Below are 16179 nucleotides of genomic sequence, written 5' to 3' on the forward strand. Positions count from 1 at the left end.
ATTATTTTTTTTCAAAAATCTGCAATTAATAGGGAATCTGTCAAAAAAAAGAAATCTGAGAAAAGTCGACCCAAAAAAAAGATAAAAAAATTTAAAGCCTACTGGGTCATACAATTTGAAAAAATCACAAAATTAACGATAACTTCTAAACTATGAAAAATCGTAGAACATACATGGGGGTGAAATCGATAGGTCTAGTCCTCACCTATCACCTGCCTTCGGCTTGACACCTTACAAGAAACACCCTGTATACGACATCCTCAGATGATGAAAATACGGGTTTGAAACGCCCTAATCCTTTGTTTGTAGAAAGATTTTCACCAGATGACCTGAATTTATTTACGCGGTCCTGCAAAGTAGATTTTGGGATGCTATATGTAGTCGACGCTTTTAAATATCCCATTCCTCCTTCGATAACACTTTTCACAGTTTTTTTCATTGTTTCGGCATCCCAGCTTTGTCAAATTTGTAAATTCAGCCAATTGCGCGGCAAATTTGTAAATTATGTAAACAAAGTCAAAACCGTATATTGGCCGATTTTACCCCGTACGCTTTTACCCCTATGCACACAGTAAAGACATTTATCAAATACTGCACACACACACACGATACTTGCCGGTAAAAATATTGTAACAAATTCGTAAATACACACAATTCAATATAAAATAAAGCACACTTACTTGTTAGTTATATTCATTTCACTATTTAAACTCCTATTTTCCAAAAAATTAGATCAAACAACCAAAAAACAAATAAATTTTGATAATGCGTTAACGTTCGTGCCTGCAGCAGCAAGTGTCTGTTGACAGATTGATCCTATTGGTTGCTAGCTGTGAGTAGTATATGCGCCGCATATTTTGAAATAATAACGGAGAAATCTATACAGTACGGTTTTACCCCGGTATACGGTTTTGTACAGGTCTCCCCTATGTAATTTTAAACATTTACCTATACTCGTATTAATGGATATAAGGTATTAGGATGAAAAGAAAATAACACAAAAATATTATTTTAATTATTTATTTTAAAAAAACCTATGATTTTTTACATTATAACATTGAGTACATATTACAAAACAATTTTAGTTTTAATTTTATCGAGTAAGTCTTTAGCACATTCATAAACTTCATCGGAATATGTATAGTCAACTACATGTTGTGCACAAATACTAGCTTCACATTTACACTTAAAATTTTCAGCATTTTTTAATTCGTCCATATCGAATATTTGAAGTCTTATCAACTTAGATTTCGGTCCTTCACTTGGTTTTCTTACGTATGAATATAAAATATCGCTCGCTTTTCTTTTTCTCGTACTATCATTATTTCGAGTAGAGACGGTCTCATTGTGTCGATCATTTATTTCAAGCGGTCGTTCATGATCGAAGTAGTTCCTAACATTCTGTCGAAGCAGTTGATCTGCAGGGATTGGTGAGTAGTCGAAAACAGGTGATGTCTGTAATGAAAGTATTTATATTTTAAAACAAGTCAATATATTATAGCTTGTCAAATATATTTAAACATGCATAAAAAACATTATCGTAATAGTTAAGTAGGAATTCGCTTACCATCATTGCGGGAATTGCTTTAAATGTGCACAAGACGACAGGCAATATTCTATTAGTTTTATTTGTTTCAATCATCTTTTTATAAACATTTGTTTTTTTTTTGTTTATTGTGTTCAAATAAAAGTACCTTCAATGAAGTCATTTTCTAAAGCTTAATATCCGCAAACGATTTTAAATCTAAGTAAATTAGTAATTTTAAATTATATGAAACTAGCTTTTACCTACGGCTTCACTCGCATAAAATTTTGTTTGTCACAGATCGTTTATAGCCTATTTGTTATTCTAGGTTATAAACAATAATACTGTAAAGTTTCATCAAAATCTGTTCAGTAGTTTTTGCATGACAGAATACGGACGCTGGAAAGAATATGGACAACGAAACCTTAAGTTCCATGCTCACTCTACCTATACATTATACCGCTTCGAAATTATGGATCTAGTAAAAAAAGGAAAAATAACTGATACGTCAGCCTCAACAGGTGCTTCGGTCGAGCAAAAATTGGAGGGGCGCGTCTTCGTGGATCGTACTATCTTATACTACTAGTTCTAAACAGCTATGCATAAATCGGATATTTTTTATTTTACAAGAATATTTTTTATTTTATCTGTCGGTTTGGTATAGTGAAACCAGGCCTTTACAAACTATTAGATGTTAATATGCGCGAATGGGATGAAATCCTATACACTTTGTATAGCGTTGTTTCACTCTAATAGTAGCTTAAGCATTATTGGGAGCTAAGTTACAAAAAAGGGATTGTTGACACTGCATTTCTGCAGTTATGAATTATGTTTAGTCACATTGTATTTTTACAAATATGGAAAGTATCCCATGTGATCCTACATGTATTTAAGCTGAGATTTGGTAGGAAATGTCACAGTCCAGTTCAGGGAGTGCAGTTCATCTTCAGGAAATCGTTATTATCAAACATTGATATTAGCAGAATGTAAGTACCTAGATTTTAAGTATCTATTCAATTCTATTATTATCGTTGTTGTTGTCATTCAATCTTCTAATCATTCATTTATCGACTATTCAACTATTCAAGTACTGTTCAATTCATTCTGTTTTTTTTATTGTACTGGTTTTATGTAAGTAATATTATTGTAGGTTTTTATCGTAACCTATTTTATAAACTCGTGTAAGTGTACCTATTTAGTGTCTGTATAAGAATGTTAATTTATCTGACTCAAAGTTAACTCAAGTTGGTAAAGTGTGAGGATCCTAGCTATCCTGGGAGTTACTGCCACTGACCTTCAATGAAATACGAATATACTGACCAATAGAAACGCAATTTTATTTTACTTAAATTTCCCAAAGCTAACACGTTTGCCCGAGCCGGTCAGTGCGCAGTAACTGGCCGACTCTTTGATTCACACGTCACACAAGCATTCAAAATCGCTGACATACACCTTTCATACTACATGTGTCCCTACACTATTCCCCCCAAATTTTTCCAAACAAAAATTTTCTTAAAATATAACTTAATTGTACTCATTCTATCACACTGATCTTTCATTCATCTCTCATACATTACATAGTTCTCCTTACATTCCAATTAACTTATTACAATGTATTACAGTGAACACACAATTGCAATAACAATAACACTTCTCACTAAATCCTTATCGTATCCAGTTACACATGGCTGGCTACGTGTGGTTGCGAACGCTGCGGTGGTACCGCGTGGGCGGCCGCTGACATTCCCAACGCATTATTCACCTGTCTGTCTAACCATCTTCTAAATCGGTGACGATAATATTTCAACACTGCTCCAATTATGATTATTCCCAATAACACTGCTATTCCGATCATTATCAAATCATATTTATGCATATGATTTTCCACTACATTATTCTGAGCGATCACTACTTCTTCCTTTGAATACCCTTTTCCCATTTTAATATTTAAATAATAATTTACAATGATTCTGTACTACTCTTTACACTTTCTTATTTAAAGTGAAAACAAATTTCTTAACAAAATAAGTTTAAAAATGCTCATAGCAGTGATTTCCATTTTTTTTTTTTTTTTTAATTAACAATTTAAGAATCTTACTGGTGGCTTAATTTGCCGTCCACTTTTTGTTGTTCTATCGTTCACTAATATACTACTGGTTTTACATTCCTTATTTGATTCATCCGTATTTGACTCTTTATTAGCACGGGCGGTACATTTATCACTCTGATCTCGTTCATTAATGTACTCATTTAACAAAAATGCAGGCTTCAATCTATCAATGGATATGTTTATCATCCTATTTGGTAGTTGAATCTTATATACTTTATCGCTTCTATTTATAACTTTATAAGGTCCATCGTACGGTGGACTAATGGTTTTCGCACCGCATCATTTCTAATAAAAACATATTCACATTTTTTTAATTCGTTATGCACAAATAATGTCCGTGAGTTTCGTGACTTCTGCGGCACTGGTTTTAAATTATTAATGTTATACTTTAACTCTTCCAAAAATGCATTGTCATGTCAGCGTTTTATGATATTATAGATATTTATTATTGTTGATTATTTATTTTTTTAAAACATTATTTAATTTTAACACTAAAATAATACATATTGCATATTTTACGCCGCACGCTTGCTTGTGCAAAACCAGAGATACGCAACCGGTCTCGACCGGAGCGCTTGACTAGTGGTGGGGAGAGTTTATAAATATCGGTGTTGCACAAGCAAGCGGGCATTAGTGTGCCGGCTCTTGGAGAGGACGGACGTCTAAATGTTGTGCTGCCACAATAAATGTAAGTACATGCTGTTATGCTGTTACTATGAGTAATTATTGCTATATTTATTATTTTGATTATCGATAAAAGCTTATATACATCATAATTAAAGTTATGTATTAATAAGATATAACTATTCATTGCTATTTTGGTTGATTTATATAGAAATATAAATTAAATACATACCTACATATTATCTAGTTTGAATGTTTATATTTTGTCCTTTTGATTAAAGTATTTAAAATATGATAAATGTTTTTATATAACCCCCTTTATAGTGATAAAAGTATAATTAACACATCAAGATGCCCGACTATCTGACATTTCAGAAGTGGGATCGAAATTGCTATTTTTTTTCTTTTTCTCCCAAGTTCGCTTATTTTTATTTTTTTTACTAAATGACCGGTCATTTCGAACGAACGAACGAAATGACCGTTTGCTGTGTCGAACGGACACACTGCGTAAAGGTTTTTGAATTTTTCCAGAAAATGAACCAGCCTCTTGCATCACCACGGGCGCGATCAAATTCGCGTCCGCCTGAGCAGATAGACAGGGCTAGTCCAAGCCCTGTGTTGAAGACACCCGATGTTGGTTCTTACCAACAACGCATCCAGCGTGACAAACTGTCGCGCAGTCACCACATCGAGGAGCGCGGTCGCCATGACGAGCGATCGCACAGCCGCCACGACGGGGAGTGCGGTCGCCGTGACATGCGGTCACGCAGTCGCCACGGCGGGGCGCAATGCCGTGACAAGTGGTCACGCAGTCGCCACGATGAAGCGCATCGCCGTGACGAGCGGTCGCGCAGTCGCCACGGCGGGGTGCGTCGCCGTGATGAGCGGTCGTGCAGTCGCCGTGACGAGCGGTCGCGCAGTCGCCACGAGCGGTCGAGTAGCCACCACAACGAGTCACACGACCAGCGTCATGAGCGGTCGCCCAGTCGCCACGGCGAGGCGCATCGCCGTGACGAGCGGTCGCGCAGTCTCCGCAAGCGGTCGAGCAGCCACCACAACGAGCCACACGACCAGCGTCATGAGCGGTCGCCCAGTCGCCACGGCGAGGCGCATCGCCGTGACGAGCGGTCGCGCAGTCACCGCAAGCGATCGAGTAGCCACCGCATCGAGCCACACGACCAGAGTGATGAGCGGTCGCGCAGTCATCGCGACGAGCCACGCCGCCTGCACGCCGACCAGTCGCCTAGTCTTCGAGACGGTGTGTCGACCAGCCAACCAAGTAAGCTCCCTTTTCGTTTAAGCGATAGTGAGTCAATTCCATGTACCTTTACGTTAGATAATATCTCTCAAATAGTACAAGTGCTAAAGTCAATTAATCAGACCGATTCATTGGATAAATTGGGCCCTATGAACAATACGGTACCGGAATTCGATCCCAGGAGAAAGGAACAGACGATGGTCATGTGGTTACATAAAGTCAATGAGTGTGCTAGTATTTACGGTTGGACAGAAAAACAAATAATTCACTTTGCATTACCCAAATTACGTGGCGTCGCTCAGCGATGGTATGAGGGGTTATCTACTGTTCTTTACTCTTGGGACGAATGGCAAAAGAAACTGATCTCTGCATTTCCGTCTGAAGAAAATTACGGCCAAATGCTAAGCGATATGTTAGCTAAGCGAGCGCGATTCGGTGATTCTTTAGAAGAATATTACTATGAGAAAATAGGCCTGCTAAACAGATGCGGTATTGTAGGCACTAAGGCGGTAGAATGTATCCTACATGGCATTGACGATAGGTCCATAAGGCTAGGTGCCGAGGCAGTAAAGTTCGATGACCCAGATAAACTTTTATCATACTTACGTAATGCGAGACACGTTAAACCTTCTAATGATCGTAAAGTAGGTAAACTTCCCTTAAATAAAAATCAGGATTCTCAACCCAGACCATTTAACAAACGTTGTTTAAATTGCAAGCAAGAAGGTCACTTACTGGCGCAATGCACGGTTCCCTTAAAAAAATGCGGGAAATGTAGTAAAATTGGCCATGAGACTGAACAATGTTATTCAAAACGACCAATACCAGATAAAACTGTCTTACGGGTAGCTAGTAACGAGATAGAGATGATATCAAACGATTCGGTAGATCTTGGTGCGAATCAAAAATATTTTAAATGTGCTCTAGTTAATGGAATAGCGATACCGGCTTTCATTGACTTCGGTAGCGAGTGCTCAATGATTAAATTAAGTGAGTTCAAAAGATTTAACACCCACTTTACTACGACAGACTTGCCCGTACTGAGAGGATTTGGCAATTCCATGGTAAAAGCCTTAGGAAGCCATAAAGTACAGATTGTAGTCGATGGAGTAGCAGCACACTTAGATCTTGTTATAGTCCCGGATACGGCCATGCATGTTCCCTTGATGATTGGCCAAACTTTTACAGAGCAACCACATATAGTCATTAGAAAAACAAGTGACTCTTTGGAAATAACAAGTTTGGAATTACCTTCAACTCCAATCCATAAAGTCAAGTTGTTCTGTAAAAACGTAGTCCAGATTTCAGGCTTAACTATTATCGAAGTTTGTACAGATAATCCAGATTTTAATGGAGAAATATATATTGAAGGAAGTTTACGTCTCAAAAATGATATTCCGTACTCTGTTTCATCCTGGTTATTTAACATAACTAAAGGCCAGGGTCAAATTGTTGCGAGTTGTTCTCCATCATTGAAATTCACATTAGAACAGGGCTTCCTAATTGCTCGTGGACATGTAGCTCATGAAGATGTTACCACTAAAGCTTTGAACGTCATGAATGTATCAGCATACAAATCAAATCCTATTACAATCGCGGATTTGAACATAGATAATGATCTATCCGATGAAGAAAAACAGCAACTCTTAACATTGTTGAATGAGTATCGCGACTGTTTTGCTTTTGAACTCTCTGAGTTAGGTTGTACATCAGTAGAACAAATGAAAATAGTTTTGCAAGACGACCAACCTATAGTCTACCGGCCGTATAGACTTGCCATAAGCGAAAAGGAAAAGGTTCGGGAAATAGTCAGTGAATTACTTGACAATGACATTATACGTCCCTCGACTTCACCTTATGCAAGCCCCATAGTACTTGTACGCAAAAAAACCGGGGAAATTCGCCTTTGCATTGATTATAGGGCTCTAAACAGAAAAACTGTAAAAGAAAAATACCCTATGCCTCTCATTGACGATCAGTTAGACATTTTGGCTGGTAATTCATTTTTCACAACCTTGGACTTGGCATCAGGGTACTACCAGGTGCCTATCCGGGAGGATGACAAGCCCAAAACAGCATTCGTAACACCCGATGGGCATTACGAATTCAATCGAATGCCTTTCGGGCTTGCTAACGCGCCCGCTACTTTTCAACGCCTAATGAATCAAATCTTGGGAAACGCTCGTCACGGTGAGGCACTGGCATATTTAGACGATATCATTATTCCTTCCAAAAGTATTGCAGAAGGCATGTCCCGACTGAAATTTGTATTACAACTGTTTAAAGATGCAGGATTATCGCTAAAACCATCAAAATGTTATTTCTTCAAACGTACAGTTGACTTTTTGGGGTTTGAAGTTTCCGAGAATGGCATTCAGCCTGGTAGTAAAAAGATTGAGGCAATCAAACACTATCCAACACCTCAAAATCAGCACAATATTCGCCAGTTCTTGGGTTTGGCAAGTTTTTTCCGAAGATTTGTGCCTAAATTTTCAATAATAGCAAAACCTTTGACACATCTCTTAAAGAACAATGTCTCATGGGTATGGGGTACTGAACAGGAGGCAGCCTTTAACACATTAAAAAACGAGCTAATACAAAAACCTACGTTAGCACTATATAACCCAAATGCCGAAACGGAATTACATACCGATGCGTCTAAATTCGGAATAGCAGGAATTTTGTTACAAAAGGACAACAATGTTTTACGGCCTGTGGCATATTTTAGTAAGCAAACTACTCCCGAAGAACAAAATTACTCTTCGTATGATTTGGAAACGTTAGCAGTAGTATCCGCACTACAGAAATTTCGAGTATACCTGGTCGGTATCCCTTTTAAGATAGTCACAGATTGTAATTCCCTCAAAGCCACATTCCAAAAGAAGGATATGCTTCCCCGTGTCGCTCGATGGTGGGAACAATTACAGGAATTTAATTTTGTCATCGAATATAGACCCGGCGCGTCAATGCTTCACGTTGACGCATTAAGTCGAAATCCCATTCCATCGACTCTAAATGTTCTCTCTGTAACCGATTATAATTGGCTTACCACCGTACAGAGTGCAGATGACACCGTACAAAGGATAATGGGTATTCTCAAAGATCCCAAGCTCGATAATATGGTCGACATAAAGGCAAACTTCAAAATTAAGAATGGTAAATTGTTTCGTGTAACTCCTGAAGGCGATCGATGGGTCGTGCCAAAAGGTGTTCGCTGGCAAATTGTAAAACAGAGTCACGATGACATTGGCCACTTTGCTTTTGAAAAAACGTTGGAAAAAATAAAGTCTACCTACTGGTTCCCAAAAATGAGACATTTTGTAAAGAAATATGTAAACTCGTGCTTAGAATGTGCGTATTCAAAATCAACAACTGGGAAAAAACCTGGTTTTCTTCATCCAGTGCCAAAAATAGCGGAACCTTTTGACACGATCCACATCGACCACACCGGCCCTTTTATTCGTAGTGCCAAGGGAAATATGTATATCCTTGTGATAATTGATGCGTTTACTCGATACATTTATCTTAAACCCGTTAGGAATACAAAGTCTCAGACTAGTATAAAGGTCCTCCAAGAATACTTTGGAATAACCTCATTCACCAGTGATAATTTCAAACATTTTATGTCTGAAAAGGGAATTAAGCACGTTCTAAACGCCGTTGCCACTCCTAGAGCAAACGGGCAGGTGGAACGATATAACAAAATAATTGTTGACTCACTAACTGCAAAAACTATCGGAGTTAAGGAAAATAAATGGGATGAAATTTTGCCCGAGGTACAGTGGGGTATTAACAACACATTTAACAAAGGCATTAATCGCACACCAGCTGAAGCTTTATTTGGAAAAAGATTAACAGGGTCTAGTGAAGGTAGGATTATCTCTGAATTAGAAACTGATATTACTAAAATTAGTACTGATCAAAGTCTTAGCGAAATTAGAGATGAAATAAGTACACACATTGAAAAGAATCAACGAAAAGACAAAGTCAGGTTTGATAAAAAGCGCACCCAGCCTATAAAGTATCAGGTCGGAGACCTGGTAAGAGTAGAGCGTCAGGTACCTTCCACGGGACATAGTAGAAAGTTAATACCTAAGTTTCAAGGGCCATACCGGATAATCAAAATTCTTGATAACGACCGATTTCAAATTGAGGACACACCTATAACTAAGAAAGGTAACAGACGTTATTCAACAATAGTAGCCGTAGATAAAATCCAGCCATGGTTGAATTTTAATAGACCGCATGATAGCGATAATGAGGTATCGAGTGAATCTGATGAGTCGGACAAAATTTGTAATGAATCAGAATAAATGAATCTTTATTGAAATGGTCTGATTGATTGAATTGGTAAAGTAAGCTAGATTTATATCTTATTTTAAGATCATTTGATAAAGTGTAAAAATAATTATGTATTGGCAAAGGACAGAAGGGTCCTAATGCCACAAAATGGACAAAAGGTCCTATTGCTATAAAAGGGACAGAAGGGTCCTGATGCGACAAAGGGACTGAAGGGTCCCAATGTCACCAACTGGACAGAAGGGTCCTGAAGCGACAAAGGGACAGAAGGGTCCCAATGTCACCAACTGGACAGAAGGGTCCTGATGCGACAAAGGGACAGAAGGGTCCCAATGTCACCAAATGGACAGAAGGGTCCTATTCTATGAAACATTGTACTAGTAATCAGAGTATAATAAGTAATCATGATGTAAACCTGTAAGATGCATGAGGTCATGCCTTTTCTAGGATGGCCGACTGTCAGCGTTTTATGATATTATAGATATTTATTATTGTTGATTATTTATTTTTTTAAAACATTATTTAATTTTAACACTAAAATAATACATATTGCATATTTTACGCCGCACGCTTGCTTGTGCAAAACCAGAGATACGCAACCGGTCTCGACCGGAGCGCTTGACTAGTGGTGGGGAGAGTTTATAAATATCGGTGTTGCACAAGCAAGCGGGCATTAGTGTGCCGGCTCTTGGAGAGGACGGACGTCTAAATGTTGTGCTGCCACAATAAATGTAAGTACATGCTGTTATGCTGTTACTATGAGTAATTATTGCTATATTTATTATTTTGATTATCGATAAAAGCTTATATACATCATAATTAAAGTTATGTATTAATAAGATATAACTATTCATTGCTATTTTGGTTGATTTATATAGAAATATAAATTAAATACATACCTACATATTATCTAGTTTGAATGTTTATATTTTGTCCTTTTGATTAAAGTATTTAAAATATGATAAATGTTTTTATATAACCCCCTTTATAGTGATAAAAGTATAATTAACACATCAAGATGCCCGACTATCTGACAGTCATCACTAATTCGTTTATCTGACATTTCGTAAAAATCTCCAGGTAAACGAATTGTTTGACCGTAAACGTACTCCGCAGGACTCACGCCATTATCGCTTCTACCTACTGTGCGCAATCCTAATAAAATCGTTGGTAACTCGTTACACCATGACGAATTATCGGAAAGACGTGCCATTAAAGATTGTTTCATACTTCTATGGAAACGCTCTATGATCCCATTGCTCTGCGGGTGGTAGGGGCTACTACGGGACTTTTTTATACCCATTATTTTCAATAACTGTGTAAATAAATTACTTTCGAATTGTCTCCCCTGATCTGTTGTTACCTTGAAAAACGTACCAAATCTACAAATCCAATTTTCATAAAATACTTTTGCGACTATTTCCGCTGTTATCTCTGAAACTGGTATAACCTCTGGCCATCGTGTAAAACGATCTATCATAGTTACTAAATATCTATGGCCATCCTTACACGGTGGTAACGGTCCTACAATGTCTATATGAACATGTGATAAACGTTCAGTAGTAGAAAATTGTTGAAGTTCCGATACCGTATGCCTATTTATCTTTGCCTTTTGACACTGTATACAAGTCTTTGCCCATTGTCCTACATCTCTATTTAATCCTGGCCAAAAGAATCGTTTCGCTACTAACTTTCGCGTTGCCCTTACCCCTGGGTGACTTATGTTATGAATATTATTGAATACAGTTTTTCTAAAACTTTGAGGTAAGTATGGTCTACAACTTTTAGTTGAATTTTCACAATAAATCATTTCTCTACAATTTGGAATTACTATTTTTTTTAACAATATGTTTTTATTATTACTGTTCAAAACTTGCGTCAGTTCAGAGTCACATTCTTGCGCTATCGCTAATTCCGCGTAATCTATTGCGTCCGGTCCGTGTATTGTTTCTACACGCGACAGGGCGTCTGCAATATTGTTATCGTTACCTTTTATGTACTTAATATCCGTCGTGAATTCGCTAATAAATAATAACTGCCTTGTTCGTCTTGGAGTTTCACTGTTCGTTTCTACTTTATTGAATGCAAACTGTAAAGGTTTATGATCGGTAAAAATAGTAACTTGTTGTCCTTCAATTAAATGTCTAAAATGTTTTATAGCCAAAAAAATTGCTGTAAGTTCCCTATCATACGTTGAATATTTTTGCTGGGCTGTTGTAAACTTTTTTGAAAAGTATCCTAATGGGGTCCATGAATCATTTTCCCATTGCTGTAATACCGCTCCCGCTGCTTTATCCGATGCGTCTGTCATAAGCGCTAACGGAATATTACATGCCGGGTGCGTTAACTTAACTGCGTTTTTAAGACTCAATTTACACTGATCGAAAGCTTTAATTGTTTCCTCCGTCCATAATATTTTACTTTTATCTTTTTTCTTACAATTTGTTAAAAATGCATTTAAAGGTGACTGTATTTCCGCGGCTCTAGGTATATTTGGTCTATAAAAATTTATCATTCCCAGAAATCGTCTTAATTGGTCAATAGTTTCCGGTCGCGGAAATTCTGTTATGGCTTTGATTCTATTATCAAGGGGTCTAATTCCGTTTGTTGAAACTTCATATCCTAAAAATTCAATAACTTCCTTGCCAAATTCACATTTTTCTAAATTTATTGTTATTCCAAATTCCGCAAAACGTTTAAAAACTTGTCGTAAATGTTCGTGGTGTTCTAAAATATTATCTGAGGCTATTGTGACGTCATCAACATAATTAAAAAGGAAATCTAAATCTTTCAAAACTTTTTTGCTCATGAATCGCTGAAAACTTTGACTTCCGTTACGTAGACCGAATGGAAGACGTAAAAATTCGAATAATCCTAAGGGACAAATTACTGCTGTTTTCTCTATATCTTCGGGTGTCATTTTTATAAAATGATAAGCTCTATTTATGTCTAATCGCGAGAAAATTTTCTTATTTGACAAAATATAAGTAAAATCGTGTAACCGGGGAACAGGATAACGATCCGGTTTGGTGATGGCATTTAAACGCCTATAATCTCCAACAGGTCGGATGTCCCCGTTTTTTTTACTAACAATATGTAATGGACTAGCCCACTCACTTTTTGATGGTCTGCATATGCCCATTTCCTGCATCAGCTTAAATTCCTCCTTTACTTTGTGATATCTGTCCGGTGGTAATGGCCTTGACCTCGCATGCACTGGTGGTCCTGAAACTTCGATATGATGATAAAAATCATTGCTAGATTGTGTATCCATATTTTTAAATGAAATTGGTTTAGTAATTTATTATATATTATATTATATATTATAAATTCATTAATAACTCCATAAAAGGATGACTACTATCAATTGTACTTAATGACGGTTCATCGTGATTAATTATTTTGCCCAATGCTAATAAATTCGTCCTCTTATCAATAAGTTTGCGTGATATTAAGTCGACTAAGAGATTATGATGTTCCAAGAAATCCGCACCTAATATCGGTTGAGACACGTCCGCGATAATAAAAGTCCACCTGTATGGTCGACGTAACTTTAAGTTTACAATTAATGTTTTTGTGCCATATGTTTTAATTTGACTATTATTGGCTGCATACAGCTTATAATCAGAACATGTTTCTGACAACTTTTGTTTTTTTGAAACAGGAATTACTGAAACATTGGCACCTGTATCTACCAAAAATTGAAGTTTATTTTCTTGGTCATATATACAAAGGCGGTGATTACTACCTGGTACAAAATCGTCCGCCACCGTTTGCACCGATTTTAGTTTTCCGACGTCGATGACGATGTTGATTTCCATGCACACGGCTTTTCACATCTGGTTGACCTTTCTCGAAAACGAAAATGGTACTTGCACAGCCAATCCGGGTCATTTGGTGTCCGTGATCTTGATCGAGATCTACCTCTGTATGGTGCACGACCACGTCCGAATCCTTGTCCACGTACTGTACTCCGGCGATGTTCTCGTACTTCTTCTCTTAATGCTGCTACTTCCAGATTCAAATTATGCATTTGTGTTAAAATATCCCCTACTGGTATTTGGTTGCTACTTGTAGATGGTGCACTGCTAACAGCTGCAACTTCACTTCCTTGAACGTTTTCTATAATTTTATCCGCAATATTTGCCAAATTATCCAATGATTAGTCCTGACTAACCGTGAGTACTGCTCTGATGGATGTTGGAAGGCGAGCTAACCACAAGTTGTGCAGCGTTTGTTCTGATATTTGTGTGTTTCTACCCAAATCTCTCATTCTCCGTAATAATTGAGATGGTTTTTGTGAACCCAACTCCATTTCACTGACTAATTTCTGAAATTGTCGGCTTGCACTTTCCTCATAAACTTGTAGTAACCGTTCCTTAATCGCATTGTATTTTCCCGTTGCTGGTGGTGAAAGCAAAATGTCGCTGACTTGCTGTAATGCATCACGACCTAATTTCGCCACAACCACGTTGAAATTACATTCATCCCCTTGTTTTTGCGGTCCCATTACACTTTCTACTTGCGCAAACCAAAGACGCGGCATTTCCGGCCAAAATTCCGGTAATCTAACTTGGACACTGATCACTGCTAATTCTGTACTTGTTTCGGACGTACCTCCCATTTTGCTCGTTTTCGGTTCATCCGGTGGCGGTCGACTTTCCTCCATTTGTTTTCCGGCTGCTTGGAACATCATACTCTACTATCACTTTCACTATAACTATAACTTTCACTTATAACTAACTGCGCAAACCTAATTAACCAGGACAGTTTAGAATGCTCACACTTTATCGTCGGGGTCACCAATGTAGGTTTTTATCGTAACCTATTTTATAAACTCGTGTAAGTGTACCTATTTAGTGTCTGTATAAGAATGTTAATTTATCTGACTCAAAGTTAACTCAAGTTGGTAAAGTGTGAGGATCCTAGCTATCCTGGGAGTTACTGCCACTGACCTTCAATGAAATACGAATATACTGACCAATAGAAACGCAATTTTATTTTACTTAAATTTCCCAAAGCTAACACGTTTGCCCGAGCCGGTCAGTGCGCAGTAACTGGCCGACTCTTTGATTCACACGTCACACAAGCATTCAAAATCGCTGACATACACCTTTCATACTACATGTGTCCCTACATTATAATCGATGGAGACCTACCTAGTGCATCAATTCAGTTATTCACTACCTGCTAAATATTACATCTTACAGTGTTTAATATTAATATTATATTAAAATACAACTATTTGTTATTTCAGGTCTACTCATGGTACCGATCATTCTGAAGATGAGGTCGCCCAACCCTCAACTTCACATCATATCAACAAGACGAGTTGCGTCGTTGTCCCCTACAACAACGCATGTCTAGCCGGTCGCTTACGCTCGCCAGCGCTGTCGCTTAACCAGAGGTGCTTAACTCCGGTCCGCACTGCTTTGAGTATTATTTGTCTACTAGCGGCCGCCCGCGACTTCGTACGCGTGGAATTTTGTCTGTCACAGAAAAACTTTATCGCGCGCGTCCCTGTTTCAAAAACCGGGATAAAAACCATCCTATGTTCTTTCCCGGGACTCAAACTATCTCTATGCCAAATTTCATCAAAATCGGTTGCGAGGTTTAAGCGGGAAAGCGTAACAGACAGACAGACAGACAGAGTTACTTTCGCATTTATAATATTAGTTGGGATTGACTTCATAACGTTCACCATGCATATCGGCGCAAAAGAAAAAGTAGTTCTACCAACGCAAATACTACGCCACACTGCACGTGTTTCGACCGGTCCAAACGAGTTACGCACGATCACCCCACCCGAGTTACGTTATAAAAAGGCCGGTCGCCTCGAGCGGAGCGCATTCGCTCGCCAGCGCTCGAACCGACAACATCTGATTTTTGAAATAAGTTGATTATTTTTATATGGAATGTTGTTGATTGTAGTTTTAAAATATATTGTTGATTATTTATTGGTGTTGTAATAAACAGATATGATGAGTAAAGGAGATGGTTTTAATGATCAGAGTTCCCTTCCTATTACATCGGAAGAGGGAACGAATCAACGCCAACTGCCATCGACTAGTACAAGCAATACAACTATAGCTCTTATGGCAAATACATTCAAGGACACAATGCGTGAAATGATGAGTCAGCTGTCTCAGGATAATCAAGCTACTCTTGCAGAAATGGTAAAAATGTTTCGCCCGGAAGGATCTCACTCGGTTCGTATTTCTGATATTTATTTTCCCAGTTTTGATCCAGACAAAGGAACTGATGTGAGAGAATGGGTAGAACTCATAACAAGAACGCAAGAAGAGTACAATTTGAAAGACCATGAAGTACGACTAAAAGCAGCTGGTGTAGTCAAAGGCAGAG

The sequence above is a fragment of the Ostrinia nubilalis genome, chromosome W (genome assembly GCF_963855985.1).
Source record: "Ostrinia nubilalis chromosome W, ilOstNubi1.1, whole genome shotgun sequence".
Classification (NCBI taxonomy): Eukaryota; Metazoa; Arthropoda; class Insecta; order Lepidoptera; family Crambidae; genus Ostrinia; species Ostrinia nubilalis.